Source organism: Lygodium microphyllum, chromosome 21 (assembly GCF_053477565.2).
Source record: "Lygodium microphyllum isolate KBCC chromosome 21, Lygodium_microphyllum_v1.1.10, whole genome shotgun sequence".
Lineage (NCBI taxonomy): Eukaryota > Viridiplantae > Streptophyta > Polypodiopsida > Schizaeales > Lygodiaceae > Lygodium > Lygodium microphyllum.
The window spans coordinates 116559412-116566483 of NC_141155.1; positions in this window are offsets into that span (position 1 = coordinate 116559412).

Consider the following 7072-nt stretch of genomic DNA (forward strand, 5'->3'; position numbering starts at 1 on the left):
AAGCCCACGATGTCTACCTTCAATTATGAATCCTGATTTGCATTATTTTGTACCTACACCCCATTCTGGAAATGATTCTCTAGGTCCGTCCATAGTAAACTGCTAGTGAACTATTGGAACAAAATAGGCTCTAACTTGAGAAATATGTATCCAAATGAAGCATTTGTTAGCTCCAATCCAAGCTTGTGATGTCTAGTATCAATCCCAATTGTCTATTTATTGTTAGAATGATGCTACTAATTTCTGTAGCAACTTTTCCAAATCTGTCCCTGTTTGGACTGCACCCTGTTTTAGCCAAGGAACTGAAGAAGGCAACCGATAGCTTCAGCGACTCCCGTAGGTTAGGGAAAGGGGAGCTTCGGCGTCATGTACAAAGGTGTTCTCAGAAATGGCCAAGAAGTGGCAGTGAAGAAGCTGGTTCTGTGGACCAATTCATCATGGAGGTTTAGTACCAGTTCATACCATTAATTCTCCAACAACACCACGTCCTCTTGTTCCTCCTAGGTTTTCTAAAATTGCTTTTCAAAGATCAAGCTCACAAAAAGAGAATGATCAAGGAAGCAAGATTTCATCTGATGTTGATGGGAACTTTAAGGAGTCAACACATGTCAAGCCATCAGAACTGAGAAGCATCAACATGATGGCACAGAAGATGAAGATCAACCCGCAACCAACACTAAAGATGATGAGGCCTTTTTGCAGCCAGCAATATCAAAATTTGCTCAATGGTTTGGTAAAGAAAGGAATGAGCCAAGATTTCTCCAGACTCTACAAATGGAGCTGTCACTACTGATGCTGCACCGGTAGTTCCCTCACCTGTTGAGTCAGGATGTGGTGAAGCTCAACCTTAGCTTTCAAGTCTTACAATATCCACAATCAGAAAAGCCCGGTTCATGAAATGGCAACATCAGTGCCCTTGATGCATATGCCTTCTCATCTAGCTGCACATTCAACATGGAACAATCTAACAGTAGCAGTGTTGATTGGTCATTTTCATCTCCGAATGTCTTCAAAAGATTGGTCGAAGCAGAATTCTGAGAGGCAGCATGCGGTGATTCCTGGAGTTCTGTGTTACCAGGGAGGTCTCCTTGAGGTTGTCCAAGAAGATGCTTTGGAGAATCCAATCAAGATACACCGTCTGTTTCTGCCTCAGTCCTGAGAGATCCTTTGAGACAGATTCTTGAGACCCCTTATTCCTTTGGTGAAGCGTTCAAAGCAAATGGCAATTGGCTATTTTGAATGCCCTTTGCAGATAAGAGACATAAATCTGCAAGGGTTTTCTCAAGTAGGTCTTCTTGGTTCAGTGCTCTTTCGTTTTCTCTTTAAAACCTCACTCGGCAGTTTTTTTTTTTTTTTGTGGGATCGTGAAAGCTCATCACTGTCAGCAGCAGCAGAACCCTCCACAGCATGCAGCCATCCTCGAGGAGTTGTAAGGAAACTATTGAAACTGTTGGGAATGTGCTTTCTTCAGCTTGTCTGAGGGAAGATGCTATTTTTGACTCTTTCAATATGCTTCTTACCTCAGCACATAGTTCTCTGTGCTTCCCAACTATCTCAAGGGTCATACATTCTCATCTCCATAACTGTGAAAGCTGGATTAATTTTCTGGAAAGCAGGTCAGAGGAGTCTGTGAGCCAGCTTCAGAATTTTTTTTTTTGTTGTCAAGTATCAATGAACAAGGGCCTTTAGCTGTCAAGCTCCATGACATGACGGAACAAGCATTTTCAGAAATTGCAAGTCAAGAAAGAAGTGACTCAAGTCTTTTGGGCTCTGTACTCAGAAGGAATTCACTGCTGAAATGAACAAGCGATCCTTCAAGTATGCTTGGGTGCTCGATAAGCTCAAGGCTGAGCGGGAGCGTGGTATTACGATTGATATTGCTCTCTGGAAATTTGAGACCACCAAGTACTACTGTACTGTCATTGATGCCCCTAGCCATCGTGATTTCATCCAGAACATGATTACTGGAACTTCGTAGGCTGATTGCGCTATACTCATCATCGACTCCACCACTGGTGATTTTGAGGCTGGTATTTCAAAGGACGGACAAACACGTGAGCATGCTTTGTTCGCATTCACACTTGGGGTAAGGCAAATGATTTGCTGTTGCAATAAGATGGATGCGAACACCCCTAGATTTGCTGTTCTGCACAGTGAGCTACAGACACAGATTGAGCAGCAGCTTGGCCAGATTCACTGTTCAACACAGTGAGCTACAAACAGAGAGTCACAGTTTGAACAAAAAATTTTGCATCCTTTCTGGTGGAGGTAGCAATTTGCAGTTTATACACCCAGTGTTGTGCAACTCAAACACATCGCGAGTATATCTATGCTTTAAGCAAGGTGGTGCCTCATTCAGCAGGGCTTAGATTTGAGCTTTAGAAGGTAAATTCAGTCAAGTGGGAGACAAATGGCTCAGTTGTCGAGTGAGGACATAGCCAAATATGCACACAGTCCTGTTCATTATGCTGTTGCTTGTAAGGATTATGCAGCGTTGCGCAGGATTATCTCTGCTGCAATTGCTGAAGGAGGCTGTCTTCGTGCTTTGACAATAGCTTTGTATGTTTCATCAGCACTTAAACCAGTCCACGGCACAGCTCCAGTGCACATCGCAACCATGACACATCCAAAACTCCAGACATCAGCTTAAACCAGTCCACGGCACAGATCCAGTGCACATCTCAACCATGACACATCCAAAATTCCAAACATCAGATTCTGGTGAAATTCCCACATGGTCATCACCAAAGAGATTAAGAGCGGACTTTTGCATTGGTTCCCACGCCTCAGGTGCTGTATAGTGAGGGTTTAGCATGATACATTCTAAGCAAAATGTATCTAAGCAGAAGGTAGACGTGATGCTCCATCATCACTCCCTGAAGAACGAGCCTTTCGGTAGTAGGAGGTCCCGTATTGTCAAAACTCTTCCAAAGGTCCTGTGCTTGAAGAAGAGGAAGCAAGAGAAAGAGACATGGATTGGCAGCAAGGATTGCAAGGAAGGGGTTCTTTGCCTCACTTCTAGTTCTTTTTGTATTTTTTTTTGTGCTTGCAGCAGATAGCCCTGGTCTGCTTCGCGTATCCCTTGACGATTGCCCCAAGACCTATACAAGGTAGCTCAGTCACATAGAAAGCAGACTGTTCCACTACGCAAATTCAAACGTCTCATCAAGAAGCACCCTGAGTTCGATGATACTGTGATCTCGCAGAAATAGCACAGCATGGCTTTGCCATTGTTGGGGTTTCAGGCCCTGGCATAAATGCACTCTCAATGTTGTGTTTGAATTCAACAATGCTCAAGATGAGCGCCAATGCTTCCTCCAAGAATCCTCATCCCGCGGCTCCTTACTGGATAAGAGATACAAGACCAAGGGAAGGAACATCTCAGCCACAGGATATTACTGGACAGGAGATACAGCCTTCCACCAAGAAGGATCAAATGTCCTGCACCTTGTCGAAGAAGAAGCTACAGCTGCAAAACAAGAAAAAGAAGCAGCAGCCGTCGCTGCGCCAGCAGGATCAGAATGAGGAAAAGAAGTGCCTACAGGTGTGCACAAGATTGAGATCTCAGCGGGGCCTTTAAGTTCTGACTAGGATGATGACGAAGGCCATGATCACTTTTACAGACTAGTGAGAAGGCTTCCGTCCTGCATCAGCACGATCAGGGAGTCCAATCGCCATAGCTGCCAGGAGGATGATGATGATGATGCTGATGATGAGGAAGAGGGGGGGCAGTAAGAAGTAGCCTTCAAGACCAAGGGGAGGAACATCTCAGCCCCCGCAGGATATTACTGGACAGGAGATACAGCCTTCCACCAAACAGTTCACCTTTACTCTCCACCATCCTGAGAATCCATCGTGTGTGGTATACATCCTTGCTATTGTCCTCCAAGATGGTCGTCGTTTGCAGATGCAGGAACAGCTTTATGACTGTCCATCTTCTCAGGCACAGTCACGGTGAAGAAGACGACGAGGAAAAAGAGTCGGATCAATTCCACATGCCATGGTTGTCGCATTGAGAATCATCACTTGCTGTCTTAGGGCAAGAAGCAGCATGAAGAATTGAAAACTAAAGAATGCATGAAGAATTGAAAACTAAAGAATGCTGCCGCCGAATCAGAAAAACGAAGTCAAAAGGAGTGAGGAGCTTGAATTTCAACTGAAAGCACTTCGAGCAAAAATTTCTGCTGCACAGGAGGCGTCCCTTCTGGCCAAGGATAAGAGGCGGACGATTTTCCTCCTGATCTCATCAACCTCCTGATAGCAGCTGAGGCTGGTGACGCTGATGTTCTTCAACAGGCCCTTGCCAATCTAACTGGAAGTATAAATGATGCTGGTGAAGATGGAGATACTGCCCTACATTTGGCCTTTGCACGACACATGTGCAGGAGGATACATTGAAATTGTGAAAAAGTTGGACAAGATGAACCGTCATTAACACATGATTAAAAGGAAAGGAATGTATCCACTAAAAATTCTGATTCATCATGTCTTGAAGCAGAGATGTTGTGTAAACTCCCAAGAAAGCTGCCATTAATGCTCCTGCATGCAGTCCTTGTGGTCTGGAGGTGTAAACTCCCAAGAAAGCTACCATTAATGCTTCTGCATGCAGTCCTTGTGGTCCAGAGATGCTTTGGAAACTCCCCTACTGCTCCCGTACTTGTGTACCTTCAATTTTGCATAAATTTTGGTGACATCCAACCGTTTAAGCCCTTATCCGCCATATCTGACCTTGGATATCTCCATATGTAGTCATTTGCTAGCTGTAGTTGTCCTGCAGCACTCCACTAGTCACTGTCTTGTACCATTTTTGTCTGAAATTGGTTTTGAAATAGGAAAATAGGAGTGAAAATGGAAGAAAATAATGGATCAAAGACTGAAGCTCTGATACCAATGTAATGAAGGATTCTTAACCTAAACTGATTTAGCCTAATTGTAGCCTATGAACATGAAATTGAAAAGAAATGGACAAGAAATTGGAAAGAAACCATAGCTAGAACTGTCATTATCTATGAAATGAAATGGTTACAAGGGAAGAAACAAATCAAACTTCTTGTTCCAAAATAGCATGATCCCCAAATTTAGTGGATGCTCCCCTATTTATAGGTAACCCTAATCTAACCCTAGCAAGCCTTAAAATTCCTACATTACAAAAAAGGATTTGGTGAAGCACATGTTTGGTACACGCATGTGTGGAAGGATACTATAGGCCGTGGGGATCGGCAAAGCCAAAGGAGCCAGCCAACCACCATCCAAGAGAGCATCAAGGTAGGGTTGCTACCAAAGGCCAAGAAGAGATATAAGCATGCCCATGAGAAAATCAAGTGCTTGAAGATTGCTTGAAACTTGTATTGAGCTCTAGGATTCTATGCATAGTCCTCTGAAGAAAAAACCCTTTGTACTTTGCATTATAATACAAATATATTTTTCTTGCAATCTATCTCTTGAGCATATTGTCTATTTTTTAGCATCCAACTGTGAGATAAGATTGAAGGATTTACGAACCAATGTTAGATGATACCAATGTGCATATTTTCAGAGTACCATAGATATGCAAAATACAATTAACAATTTATTAATAAAAAATTTGTGTTTTGACAAGCCAATCAACTTAGTTTTGGCTCAAAATGTCCAAAAATGCCATAAAAAATGCGAGTTGGGAAGTCCAGAAAGCCCTGGATGGTACGACATGTGAATGGGCAAGATGATAGCGCATCGTACCATCCACCAAGGCTTCTTGGAATACCTAGATCACCTTTCTAATGGCATTATTGAGCATTTTGAGCCAAAACTAAGCTGATTGACCTATAAAACTACAAAATTTTTATCAACAATTTTTTTTAAAAAATCATTGTACTTTGTCTCTCATATGGTGTCAAGAATCGCGTGGTGGGGGAAGTTGCTCAAGATGCTGCTCCGAACACACACAGAATGCACAAGGAGAAGCTCACTCAAGAGACAAGAAGAGAGATGGAGGCCAAAACGTTTTCTTGCTGATTTCTTCTTCTTCTTCCACACACTTTTTAATGTACACAAAGTATAGATAAGATACAACATAAAAGGAAAGTGACCTACTAAGTCAAACAATGCATAACCGACTACACTAGTCGACTGGCGCTATAACTATGCCAGTTGTAAATAGGTGTAACGACCTGAATATAATAAGTAATGAGTCAGTGGCCATGTGAGAGTCATAATGACCACCGACGTGATAAGTGTAGACGTGTGGACCCATCTAACCAGGTGGTCCATCATCCATGTCCACATGTGTTGAGCTTGCCATCTCAACACTCCCCCTCAAGCTCAACTGCATCTCTGCAACTCCAAGTAAGCTTCGAAACTTTTGAAGCTTCTCTGTACCCAACGCCTTCGTGAAGATGTCAGCTATCTGATCCTGTGTGCTGACACACACCAAGTCAATCTCACCTGCTAGTACATTCTCTCTCACAAAGTGGTAGTGTACCTCAATATGTTTTGTCCTGGCATGGAACACAGGGTTCCTAGCCAACTGTATACTGCTCATGTTGTCACAATAAATGACAACTGGACCTTCTACCTGGACATCCAAATCAGCCAATAGCTTTTGCAGCCATACTACCTCACATGCTACAATAGCAGCACCTCTATACTCAGCCTCTGTACTCGACAAAGCAACTGTAGATTGCTTTTTGCTGCTCCATGCAACTGCTGCACTACCAAGAGAGAACATGTATCCGCTAGTAGATCTTCTATCAGACATACTACCAGCCCAATCTGCATCTGTGTATCCAAATACCTGTACATCTGTACTTGCCTCATAGAAAAGTCCATAATGTAATGTGGACTTCACATATCTCAATATGCATCTGACTGCATCCAAATGTGGCTTTCCAGGTACTTGCATAAACTGACTCACAAGACCAACAACGTAGCTCAAGTCTGGCCTTGTAATGTTCATGTAGATCAAACTCCCCACTATCCTCCTGAACATAGTAGGGTCTTCTATCTCATCCCCAACATCAGCACTCAGCTTTACATTCTGCTCCAACGGGACTGAAAGTGGTTTGCATGCAGTCATACCATACTTGGACAACAT